We start from the raw sequence: 14,293 nt of genomic DNA on the forward strand, positions 1-14,293 counted from the left end.
CACTAATTAGTTCCTTACACAATGCTTCTTTAATTATCTCCAGCCTATTTCCTCTCAAATCCCATTTACTAAATCAAGTTAACTCTCTGGAGTGCACTCCAAATTGAGATTGCTACAGCATATTCTGTGCAGCTCTGAATTAAGGTTCTCCTGGCACATTACAGTGGCCATTGGAGGCAAGAAGACTGATTATCATTGAGATAAGGATGAGAGACCAAAGGCTCTGCTTTCTTATCAGCAACTGGGTTAAGGTGAGACTGAGAATCAGTCTTCATGCTCAGGAGAATCACTGTTTCGTAAAACCATGGCCAGGTTGGGCTCCTGCGTGCCCATAGGCCTTGAAATTGCTTGTGAAGGAAGAATTCCCACTTGGACTTGGGATACCAGTATCCTAGATTCTTTGCACGGCAGTCTATGCAAAGGTAGGACGGCAGCTTTAGGAGCTGTTTAACAACATGGGGCTGTAAAGCAGTTTGTGTAGTTTTGGCATATCTATTATCCATTATATATTATTACTATCTATCAGACTATTACATACAATAAATTACGTGATCCTCATAGGAATCCTGTGGCTACTTGTACCATACGATACAAAAGATGTCTATTTGCTTTTCTGTTATAGCTTTCTTGCATTGTCAGGAATTTTAATTTTTCCTGTTGCACGAGTACATAATCTTCAGTTAACAGAACAATGCTAAATCTATTAGCGTATGTTATATATAAAAGAAAAGTCCCCTAGAAATCTTCAGTGAAATCCAGATAGCAGTCACTAAGGGCAGAGTCTACTTTCCGAGGCTGTGTAAAAGCTAATGGCCAGAGCACAATGATTTTGGCCTGTTTGCCTATTTTGCCTACTTAACCATAGCCATAATTAGCCCCTTACCATGTATAACCACTCCCTGCAGTCAAAAAGAACAGTATTTTGTATTTTATTCTGCTGAATAATAACAATAAAAAGCTCAACCTAAGAAGCTCACCTCTATTTTGACTTTATGACCTTGGTTTTACTTTTCCACATTGAACATGTATAATACTACATTTGTCTTCCCTCTTCCATACTTCTTTCAATGTGTATAAAACAACTGTGAAGACAAACATAACTCACAGGTTCCCAAGTCCTCTTTCTGGACCCCAATACTAAGGAACATCTTGCCTGCTTTTTTAATTTTAGATCAGTCACAGTCAGCTTATGAATTAGGTTTCTGAAAAGAAAGGTAAAGTTGACACTACTTCAACCGCTTTCTACTTTTGATAGTAAAGTCTCATCCTTACAATTGTTCCTCATGCAGTCCAGCTTCAAAGGGATATTGTCTTCTTGCTTTTTATTATTAACTATTTCACATTATATTATAATCTTCCAAAAAGGCAACATGTCTCTCAGCAAATATGGAAGAATTCGCAATACCATAAACAGAATCTAAAAATCAAGATCTCACCATATACAACAGTGGGTAAGCACATAAATGAAGATAGGCTTTTGACTTCTGAACAGATGACAAGAAAAATTGGGGAAAGAAGGACAACACAGAAAAATAAAGCAGGCTGCCCACAGTCATCCATTGGTAGAATTTGAATCTCCAAGAGTTGATGGAATAAGATCACTGTTGGTTCTCTAGCCTGAAATCTGAAGTCATCTAAAGTCAGTTTTATGCTCACAAATAAAAGGAAAGGGAGAAAGTGAAGTGGCAAGACAAACACATGGTCACACAATACGGCTTTAGTCTTGTCCAAACTGGACAGTCTTTTTGCTGCCCTGGTGGAGCGGACTGGGGACATGCAGCCAGGGTTGGGGGTTCTGGGCCCTTCTAAACATGCAGAAAGCGAGTGTAGGTGCTCCCAGTAGGGCATCAGATGCCAGTACTTTGTGGCTCCATTGGATAAAACAAGTTCTCTAACGTTTTTGAAGTAAAATCTTTAAAATCTCTACCCACCCCTCCAAAATTCTCTGCTTATTCCAAGTACACTGTGCCTATTGAGTCCCTCAAAATCTTTAAACATGCCTATCCTTGCATCTCTGCGTGATAAGGAAGTATTGATATATCCATTTTACACCCAAAAACTGAGGAGCAAAAGAACTTGGGGAGGGATCTTCGGAGGAATGCATCTCTAAAATTCAGATTTTGAAACACACCTGCACAGTTGCTACCTTTTCACTGGACAGACTGCTTGAGAGTTAATGTGGAATACTGACCATGCTGGTAGACAGGATGCTTCTGGCAGTAACCTGAAGGCTGTTAAAAATTGATACTGAAGAAGTGACTCAAGACTACAAAGATGATGCCAAGAGGCTTGAGGAACTCCAAGACTTATTTTGCAGTTTTTGGTTTATAGCATGTGAAGATGAAAAGCATTATCCTAAGATTTCCTGTGTTCTCTGCTCCCACAGCCTGCCGCTGCCCAGATTTGTCTTTCTAGGTTCCAGGGCTGCTGCTCGCTACTGTGATCTAAAACAAAAAAGAATTTCTAATCATCTTATTCCCTGCTGATGCCAAGCAATCTCAGTGCATTATAAAAAAAAATAATAAAAAAACCCACAAAACCCCCAAAACTTTAAACTGAAACATACTGTTAAAAAAGTCAATTTTTGCATCTCTCTGAGGCAGAATTCCTGGCTCCTTTCTGTACAACATACTTTCCTGAATGGTAAGACAATTACAACACACCCAAAATAATGCTAAGAGCATGAGCAATTAGAGATGGTAATGGTAAAGGAATACATTTTCTGAGGAATAATGAGAGCAATATCCTCAGGAGAAAAAATGTCGAAAAAGAACTCACTTTTGACCCAGCAACAGCTGAACAGCAGAAGGAGCAACTTCCTCCTAGCTATGAATAACAAACCAATAACTAGAAGATTTCAAGGTTGCTGTGGCTCAGTGGCAAGGTCAGGAAACTTCTTTTCAATGACTGATCTTTGTACCAGAGCTAGAAAGCATTTCTAGGTATTTAAGAGGCCAAAATATCCGAGTGCTTTAAGGAACACTGACACTGCCTTGTGCCACACCCCTGCAAGGGCAAAAACCTCTCTAAGATCAGAATCAGGCCATAAAACTGAAGATCTCAAATAATTCCATTTAGAACAACACAGGATTTCGCCATCCTTAATATATTACCTTGCACAGCACCTATTTCAATGACCTGGTCCAATTACTTTAATTATAAGTGTACAGTGCATTCTCTGAACAGTTGTCTTACTCGTTCATCACCATGTGAGAGGGCCACCAAAATGAAATACCAGCTACTTTTCAAGTCTAGCACAAACTGCTAGCTAATAAACCTGCTGAAACACTACAGCAGGTTAAACTACCCTGTATGCCTGGAAGATTAAAAAAAAATTTATGCTTTATTGCCTTGTTTCAGACTTTCAGTTTCATCCCCGAGTTTGTAGCAGATAACTGGATTCTATTCAATACACTAAGGATATGTCTACAGGCCTAGTACAGCTGTCTGCAGAAATACCTGAACTCAATTCAAATGAACAAATATAAGTACTAGCAGTAGTCAAGCTGCATTAGGTCTTTTTTTTTTTTTAAACAAAACAGCATTTCTCTCTATTTTTGACCTCAGAAACAGCTTAAGCTATTTGGCTGAGGTTTTAAAAAATTGCACAAGGCAGACATCCAGCAAAAAAAATTTCAGCCTAATTGTTATATTTTGGCAAAGTTATAAGCAAACTAGATCTTATAATGGGAAGTGTTGGGCGATCTTAATGATAGCTGGTGCTACAAACTCTGCCTGTGATAACTGAGAAAACATACAGCTAACAGGCATTCGAAAAAATCACATTCTGAAGTAATTGTATCCTGAGTAACGTTTATTCTCATTTTGTATCATTGCTTGCTTGTTTGATGTTCAAGTGTAATCCATTTTTATGAGACCATGTTCTCTTCCTTTCATTAGAGGGCAAATTACCACATGGATTATGCTATAGGCGGTTATATGAGGATGTATATCACATGCCAACGTTGTCACTATGTGCTTGGCTTTTACAGCTGTGGATTGCAGGTTATAGTCTGCTCCCATATGCCTCACCTGAATCAACATGTTGTAATGCAGAGTAAGTGAACTGCCAAGTGATGCTGCTGTTTGCATCATGTCAAGTTGCTAATCCACATAATAGTGCTGTTAAGGGTTGTCTACAGTACGTCTTGAATTCAACTATAGAGTAGTATGTGCTTCATTGGATGGTTCTGGGATAAAATAACAGGTTCAAATCAGATTACTGTACATTGTGGATGCCTGTTATGTTATGAATAGCCTTACAGAATATATCAATAGTCACACAAATGCATCAATTGCTTCACATCAAATCATCCAGCAACACTGTAATCCTTCTCTTTCACATTGTCTCTGTACATTCAGCTCCAGCGCTCACCAGGATCACGGACAAAACCACCTGAAAACATTTTGTTTTTCAGATGACAGTAAGACGACATATGAATATCTTTTAGAAAAACTTTCAAGTTTTTTTCTTGGGGATTTTCTCAGCCTCATTCTCTCCCGGGATACATGTGTGTAATGCAGGATGGGGGAAAGGAAAACTGGATTTTTCTTATGCAGAGGAGACAACTCTATCCTTCCTACAGCTGAGGAAAAGGCCAGAAGGTGTTACATGACAGCCTTGCAGGCACTGGAAGAGAAGCAGCTGTATGTGCAGAAAGAAGCAGAAAAGACCTCCTGTTTTGTTTGCATTTTGGGAATTCTTGAATTAATGGATTAAAACAGGAAATGCAATATGGTGCAAGAGATAAGACAGTAAAACAGAAATTCAGAAGACCCAGTTTACAGCTAAGCTTTGGCTCCTGAGATGCTGTGTGACCTTGAGAGAGTGGCTTGTTCTTTCTGTGTTACCAGAGATAAAATCCTGAAGTCAATAGAAACCAACATTTCTTGGCATCAGTATTGATGTAGGGCCTCGCACAACAAGGCTTTCCTCTCACTTTAGCTCTAGATGTGATTATAATTGTGTTGCTAATAATGCTATTACCGATCACATCTGGTAAGCTGGTCAGTCTTGGCAGGCTTCCTGGGGTCCTATGTCCTAACACGAGCAGTAATAGGTGTGCTTGGAGTAGGAACAATTGGTTGTGAATCCTGTTGAAACCTTCATTGGATTTTACACTTGCCACATCTTCAAAAATACATTCATTTGAAAGGAAGAATGAGAAAGGGAGAAGCAAAACACTGAAGTATTTTCAGGACAAAAAAAGGAAATCACAAGGTTCAAGCTATTTATGACTTAGTCAAGGTAATACATAAATATATGTCATTTCAAGTGTGTGGTGAACTTTTTGTTTGATTTCAAGTTGCATAGCCTGTGTCATTCATTGTGCAGTGGCATTTCTATAGTGTGTTTCATCAGAAATCTTTAATCTGGAAAAATATGTACATGATTAAATTTCATTAAATCTCCTTTCCTCACTAAGTCAAACAATTTTATTTTGATCAGTGATATAGTGTGATGGCTTAGGTGGAGAGATTTATTATTGTGAAAAGAATAAGAAAGATGCTTTCCTCCCCCCACCTTCATAAAAGCCAAAGCCAATGACAACAGAGTTGTATTCATGACTGGGCAGTTGAAGAACAATATCTATTCTGTTTATATGCATTTCAGATGGGAAGGACTTCAGTTCGGAATCAGTTTTCAGTGGTATGATCCTAAAGGAAATTATTAAAAACAGCAGTGTTATAAAAAGATTTTTCAAATTAATAATGTTAAAAAAAGCTATGACAGCATCTTTTTAACTGATAGCTGAAAAAAACACTTGCTTCAGTGTTTATTTAATCTCATTTAAACAGTGTGTATTTAAGTCTCAGAAGTAAAATAAGAGTAAGGGGAATCTTTCTTCCTTTTCTCAAGCACAGTATGAAAGCAATTTTGGAATAATATGCACAGCTGTTACGCAAAGAAAGTCAGAAACCACAGCTAAACTGATTACTTTCAGAAAACAGATCTAAGAAGAGTCTGATGTTATTTTTTCCCTGTTAAGTTTTTTCAGTGGAAGAAGTTCAGCTTTTCTTTTCTATTTCATGTGTTACCATTTTTTTTAAACTAGACAAGTAGAGAAGAGAGGCTAGGAAAGTGTGAAGAAAGCTCCCAATATTAATAAAACACTTCTTTTCTGTTTCCTCAGGAAACTGAAAGAGAGATTTATTATTTTTGTTTTATTTACCTGTTTGGGAGGAACTGAAGAGGGACCAATACTGAGATGAAACACAAGTTTTAGAGAAGAAAAAGAGTTGACAAAATATTTGTTCATTCTGCTGAGGTGAGCTATTTGAACATGGCCTTGACGTGGTGATTTCCATATTTGCTGAATATCTGAGAATTAGCTTTTGGTCTTTCTGTTTTACCCAAATCCTGATATTCCAGGAACCAGGCCCACAGTATTAAGCCTGCTATGACATCAGGCAGTCATACCTCATTAGCTAAACAAATGATCCCCGTCCAACACTCGGTTCCAGAAACAAATTAATTCCTTTTACTTCTTAAGACATCACAGAAAATGGGACTGAGTCTCATTTGACAAGCCCTCACCAAGCAATGTTATTCCCCAGTATAAAGAAAATATTTCTCAACAGTTACTTTACAGCATAATTTTTCTTGTACTGAATTCAGCTATCCTAATTGCAAGTTGCATCCCAGAGCGCGGGAGGAGCCACTAGGTTGTGGGACCCAAGCCCAGCTGTTAGAGGAACTAGCACTAGGAAGAGGCACTACCAGACAGCATACACTAGGCAAGGCTTAAATATTTTTTCTCCTTTTTCCTCTTTTTATTACACTTTAATCCTCCCTCACCTTCCTTTAAAATAGAATATATTATAAAACAACTTCTGAAAACAGCCACTTACTTTTTTCTTAGGGCTCTTCATTCATTAGGAAAGAGCAATGCTCAAGCAGAAGTATTAACAGTCAAAATACAGGACAAAAGTCTCATCCTGGTCAAAACGACCAGGGTTATATTCATTAGCAAGCAAGAGGTCAGTGATGGAAACTCTGTCAATTAGGATTTACTTACTACACCTAACAGTAAGCTGGGCATGACTTGCCCAGATCTACACTAACCAGTCAGTGTCACTAACTTATTGCTTAAAAAATTCAAAACATCCAGGGTGGAAAAGACCCATAACTGTCGCTTCTAAGGAAGGGCTGGCTTACTTGAGGTAAACAGATGCCCTGATGATTGTAAAATTATAAGGAGAGAGAAAGCAACTGCTAATTCCAAGGCATCTACTCAACTGGGTATATTATACACCATGAAATTACAGAGCTTCTCTGCAACATTTCCAATAGCACTTCTATCAGGTGATAGAATATTTCTATTTCTTTAAATGAGCTGTATCATTTGATAATACCCTGGTGTTTTAAATTAGCAAAAATAATGCAAAGCAAGGGAAAAAAAACACGCAACCCAATAACCCTCTGATTCAAGAGTACATCAACGCAAAAAGAAAAAAAAGGAAACATACTATCCTGATGATTCTGAGTAGCCAGTTAGTTGAAGTAAAAACTCTGTAAATGGTTTCCTGTATGCCGCTTATTGGACAAATTGAAGATTTCCTGGTATTGGAGACCTTGGATTTTCTTTTCTGTTTTCAGGACTCAGCTGAAGAGACTATAGACCACCTGAAAGACAGATGGATGCTTTTGTAAAGTTCCCCTCCTTCTGCCTTTTCACTGGAAGGCAGATTTTCCTGCAATGATGCCAAAGTTGTCCTTCTTAGTCATCAAACCCATAATAAAGTTGGACTGCTAATTTACTTCTTCTCCATACCTGGAACACAATGATAACACAGCTGTTGATCAGCTAATGTGCAGCACTAACTGGCAGCAAGTAGAGAAATTATTTAACATTTGAAGTACTAGGTTCTGATCTGCTGAAATAACATTGGAAACACCTCTCTAAAAGTGACGTGAAGGTTCAGTGGACTCAGAAGTCTGTTCAGTATGACCAGAAAGCGACAAAGTACTTACTGGGAAGCACTGAGAAAGGAGAAGATTCAACATTGCATTTATATTTTGAGCATCCAGACTTCTATGATCCAACTAGAGTAATGAAGCAGTTGCTATTCACTACCTTCAACAACGCACAAGTCTGACCCCATTATGTCTAATAAAGTTAACAAGACTCTCTGCTTTTTTTCCAGGCCAGCATAGAGAAATGTTTATTTTATATAGTTCCTGAAAATAAGTCATAATGCTAAGAAACAGACAAACTCTGCTTGTGCAATAAACCTACATAAAACATTGACTAATAATCAAGGTCTTGCATTTGTCTAGACTGCCCAAAAGAAGAGCAGTCAAAAAGTCACCAAAATGTTCTTTTTGTTTAGATTAATATTCCATCCATCTGTTTTAAGGATTTGAGTCCACTGATAGTTTGAAGGTCAAGCATCTCTTTTATTTGAAGAGCTCTGAAGGGATTCCCCCAAGATTTTCTTTCACCCAGTAACTTTAAATCACACATCTGCTTTCCACTGTCCTTGAAAGTTTTTAGAAAACACTATAGTTTATACTCCTATCAATCTAAGTTAACTATTCTGGTATGCTACTTTGGGGTTAAATGGTAAATATAGGCCACTTCTGTTAAATTAAATAGTGTTGTCTTTGCTCTCTAGTGATTTCCCTGCATAATAATGCAGTTGCTTTTGGGACTTAAATTCTGCCATAAGGTCACTCTCTGTCAGTTCCTTTCCAAGCAGTTTGAGTGATCCCCTTCACAACACACCCTAACTGGTAGGAGTTTTCTCTCTGGATGGCTTGCTTTACTGTTAATTTCTGCTATCAAACCTTTAATTTAATCAGTGCTGGCCTCCAGTTCCCTTATCTCATTTATTAGAGAATTACCTTCTGAGACTCCATTTCTCTCAAGAGGAAACGCTGCTTCACTTTTCCACTTTGTATAGACTAATTGTTTGGATTAAACTTTATTTCCTTATCAAAGGCGCTCCATTTCCTAACTCCGTTACTCTACCCCATTCCTTACAGCAGCATGAGCAAGTAAGATCTCATATGTAATGGATTATCTGTTAAGCAGTACCACAGAACAGAGTTACTATGTAATTATAGCAAAACTGGGTGGTGAAATAGGTTTCACACAAAAACATGGCCATTCATTGTCACTGAAGCTGTTTTTAGTTGGCCAATACATTGTCTCATATCAAAATCATAAACAATTAAATATTGTGTTTGTGCTCAGTTACAACTTCAATCCTTCCTTTCCTTCAATGCTCTCTGTTTAAATTATACTTTCACTCAGTTAAATCAAACTGCTGCATCTTAACTGTACCTCAATTGGAGGTTTCCAATCTGCCTTACTACACAAAAGTCTTTTCTCCAAAAACCTTATTCTGATTGTGGTGTCTTTCAGTCCCTTTCTTGCTCTTCTAATGTTGCAGTTCCAGAATTTAGACAGTTCTTGGATTTTCCAGCAATTATACTCTTTTGCCATGGCATATGTGATTGTACCTTACTGTTTTGTGGCTTTAACAAATGAAGAGAATTACTTCTACTCCTTAGCTTCCTTACAACATGCGAGTAAAACAAAATAGCCTTCTCCTATCATTCTATTGCAGTCTGCTCCAGAAACATGCAGATTATCAAATACCTCTTGAATATCGAATGTTACTGAAACAAAAATCTTCTTGCCTTCATATGAAAGTCCTCTAACTACATCATCAAAAGGCTTGCAGACATTTAAGCTTTCCTAACACTGCTGAGAGTTGCTGGAGGTCAGGAGCACACACCCAGCTATACTTTGGTGAAGTATTTGTGAACTACTGCAAAAAAAATTTTTTTCTGCTTTCGGTTATTTCTAGCATGTTTTCCTGGGACAATGCACAGCAGGTTCTGCATTAGGTGGTTTCTTAGATTCTTTCTTAGAGAGAAAAATACCTTCCCAGTTCAGCCTGTCCTGACTGGTTCAGCATATGTTGCACCTCTGACAGCCATTTAAAATTGACATTAAAAAAGAACTATTTTAGAAATGCTTTTAGAGAATAACACACATGCACTGCTTACGCAAACCTCATTGTTACAGCCTCTTCCATGGCTGTACCCTGTTCCCTGCTCTATTTCTTCTGAATAATCCTGGGCTTTAAGGAACAGAGGGAAAAAAGTTTTTTCATTCCATATTGTCCTTTTTATTTATGCATTTTGGAATCTGTTTGTGCATTTATGTGCATATATATACACATACGCATGTCTATATTCATATACATACACATTTATACACAGTTTAAGCTTTGACTGCTGTACAAACTTGTCAAGATTGCACACTAGTGACTCTTACATAAAGATACATCGCTTAAATACTTGTTCCTTAGTTAAGTTGTCCTTCTGAACACTCATATGAATGTTCTAAATGGAAGTATTAGTTTTTATTTCTACCCCACAGTTACATAAGTTGAACACTTTTAAGAGTCCCAAGCAACCATGCCAGCAAAGGAAAACTTGAGCAACTGCTACCATATTCACAGCCTCTCCAGCAAGGAAAAATGAAGATGAAGAAAAGCTTTCAGTCACCTCGTCCTCAAAGTCAATCTTAAATATAACTCGTTAACCCTAAGCCATCAAATGTATCCATTGATTAGGTGCTTCATCACACGGATATTTGTACTGGTTAGCATCAGGCATCCATTTTCATATATTAGCAACCATAATGTTGCCAAATGTGAGCTTTGCAAATATCTTAAAAACATGGCCTGACTTCATGAACCTCTTATAATGTTGTAAACATCCTTATTAATCAGTTTATAAATATGTAAAACATGAATGCAGTGCAAGATCTTACTACTCCATTAACACAGGCTATATACCTTCTTATGTGAAGATAGATCATTATACTCTTATGCACGACAGCAATTTCTACTGCAACACGCTCTTTTATGTGGGTTACAAAAGCTAACAAAATTTCAGCTAGGTCACTCAGAAGCCTAACTGATTTCCCTTTTTGTACTTCCATGACTATTACTGCTAAAAGCCTTACACAAGTGTCTGAGCATAGCTGATTTTGAATGAAATGGTTAAAAACTTAAGTGATATCTTCATGATTAGAATGTCCTGTAAGTTACTATATTTCACATAAAACCTAACTTATCTAAAGCACTTCTAGCACTTGAGTGTGTGCTTGGTTAACGTATTTACCTCCTCAGCCCCTAATATTTTATCCCCATTTTAGAGACTGGAAACTGAGGCACAGTCACACAATAAACCAGGACTAGTACCTGTTTTATTTTATCAGTTTCTCTTGCTAATAGTCACTGGCAGAACTATTTATGCTTTATAATAGAAGTTGCTGCTTTTAAAACATCTCAGCACTGTCCAAATCTAGGACCTGTTCTTACCTCACTGATAAAATGACAGATGAGACATCTAAGATAACTTAGAGGAAGATGAGACATCTATTAGATGATCTTTTAGATAAAAATAGCCTAGAAAGAATCGGAAAGCCAAGGGCAGGGAGGCACAACATTCAATAAAGATCCAAACTGCATAAACATTTCTTGATCATTCACCCAAATAAAAAATAAAAACCTGGAGCAGTTGAATATACCTGCCTCCCTATATGACATTACCAGTACTACTATAATTAGATGATTCCTCCTCCTCCTCCTCCTCCTCCTCCTTCTTCCTATAAAAACCTCCTGACACAAACATACAGAAACCTCTGAGGCTTAAAATGTGCAGCCTTGGGGAGGAAGGTGTCTATGTCTTATGGTCAGCTCACTGGGTGAACAGCAAGGAATTTACTCCTTTGCAACTGTGAAGATCTCCTACAAAACAGGACAGCAAGGACCTCTTATTTTTATAAGCCTTTTACTTTCAAAATTCCATATTTCAGAGAGTTCTAGAAACACGGTGAGTTTCAACACATTTTTCTGACCTTGTCATACACAGACATCACTCAAAACTTTTCCCAAGAACAAACCTTTACAGGGTCTTGCTAGAAGTGACTAATAACATTTACACTAGGAAGGATACATCAGCATGCAAGGAACAGCAAAACATGAAACAGAAGTTCAAAATTAAACACAGCAAAGCACACTTAAAATGACTTGCAACTCTCTCTATAAAAGAAAGCTCAAAATGAAAATGGCAGAAAGATTTTTCCTGCTCTGTTTATCCAGAAAAGGTTATTGATTTTCATTAGTCTTACATTAACATCTTTACTGACACCTCATTTGTGATGTGTTTTGATTTTAACATTTTTCCATTCTTTGAAGCTTCAAGGTTTGTGCATCAATTTGAAGTCAATTAATGTGTAAATGGCTTCCTTTGCAATTCCTCTCCTTAAAGAAATCTATGACTTACAAAATACACTCATCTGCTGTTTTACCCCAGCCGCATTTCACCTAACATTCAACAGAGCAGAAAAGTCAGGATTCCTCTGCTTCATGGTACAGATTTCTTCTTAAGTTTCCAGCATCAGAATACTCCTGTCTCATATTTTACTCAGTGAAAGATAGGATGCTTACATATTATTTCACACATTATACACTCTTTAACTTTGCTGTACAAAGTCACACAGACTGAATGGTTCTTGCCAGGGGTGAAGGTTGTCCCTGTCAGAGCACCTGGTCTCCTCTTGACCTGACTCGATTACTCCCACGGATGTCCAAGACCAAGTTGCTTCTTTAATTACAATTAGCTTAGAAAGCATTTGCCTTATTTACCTTTCAGAACTAACAATCATCACCAATGTCAGTTCACATGCAAAGATGAGTAGGGCAGGGATATAAAAAGTGTTAAGTGGGTGATATTTTATGCATCATTTCACATGACCTCACCTGCTGAGTGGCCACCGCCTGGCCATGCGGTCCGGGGTGACCAACTACTTCATGCTCCTGCACAACAGCTCCCTGAAGGTTGAACTACAGGTGTTATGCACACACCTGCGGGAATTTTAACCAGCGACTGACCTAAGAGGATAGCCATCCGGCATGTGTGAAAGGACTTGAAAGAAAGCTGCTCTCGGAGGGAGCCTGCACTGTCCCATCGCAGTCATCACAAGCCTTTACACCACTCTAAATGGAGTCCAGCTTTAATTCATAGGGAGCAGACCAGGTTGTAAGAAGAAATGCAGAAGCACGTTAATCAAGAGGCTTTGATTAACAAACGAAAAACATTTTCTCTGAAGGAAGAAACTGAAGCTGAAGCTGATATTATTTTCTATCCTCATAAATGTGTATTTCTGAGTCATGCTGTATTCTCCAATGATATTTAAGTTTTGAGAAATATGCAGTTGCTTTAAGACATTCTATTATTCTGATGATACCCTAAGGTTTATATGTAAAAAAGCCTGAAGAGTGGAGATGGATGTCTCCTAGGGCATGTCTTCAGAAATACCACATATTATTTGGAGCGCTCGTCCCATGAATCACTAGCAGTTAATACACAGTAATAACTCTGTAAGCATAATGTTGTATATATGGATAGAGTAAAAAACCTCAGTGAAACAAATCATGAAGCATCAGAAAAAGAACATCAGAATAAAGAGATTTAAGAGCTGTAGAAAACAGAACTCTGCTAATTTCATCACTTTGATGTTTTTAAAGTAAATGAATGTCTACTAAGTTCTTAAAATAGCAGTATTTGCTTAAAAGGTTACAAACAACTAACTCTATCTAGAAACAGTCAAACCAAAGTATGGACTAAATCAGATGTAATGATTTCAGTCAGTCTGCTCTCAGATGTACTCCTGCCATATGGTGAAACTTATCCAAGAAGTCAGGTGACTGAGCGGAGTCTGGAAAAAGCAGTACCCTGTGAATAATTTGACTGATGGGAATCACTTAAAGAGACTGAAGTCAGACACCGTTGGGTGCATCTTCTCTAGAAAAAGATGCCACATTCCTTAACTCGTGGGTTGGAAAGCTGAGCTGAGCTCAGAGTTCTTCAAAAGTCTCTATGCTTATCCACACTAAATCTGTAAACTATCTTGAACAAACTCCTTATGCACAATGCATGGTGATCAATTGTTTTAACAGTCTCACTGAAAAAAACATATCACGTCTACATTACTGAGACACAGCAGTCTACCTCAGTCCCTTGTGGCTACTTTACAACCATAATATATGCTTAATTTATCACCATTACAAGGGTTAGTGCAGGAGCCATAGCTCCAGTGATACTGGAATTTGCTATAAGGAATCAGAACGAATCACTTATAAGGTGCCTTGTACAAAATTAATAACCTCTTATTTGCCTCCACCTGTAAAACATTCCAGTTGTAGCTTTCTTATAAACTTTTTCTATCTGTTTGCTTTAAGTGCCCCAAAGGAATTTTATCAC

This window comes from Apteryx mantelli, chromosome Z (genome assembly GCF_036417845.1).
Source record: "Apteryx mantelli isolate bAptMan1 chromosome Z, bAptMan1.hap1, whole genome shotgun sequence".
NCBI classification, from domain to species: domain Eukaryota; kingdom Metazoa; phylum Chordata; class Aves; order Apterygiformes; family Apterygidae; genus Apteryx; species Apteryx mantelli.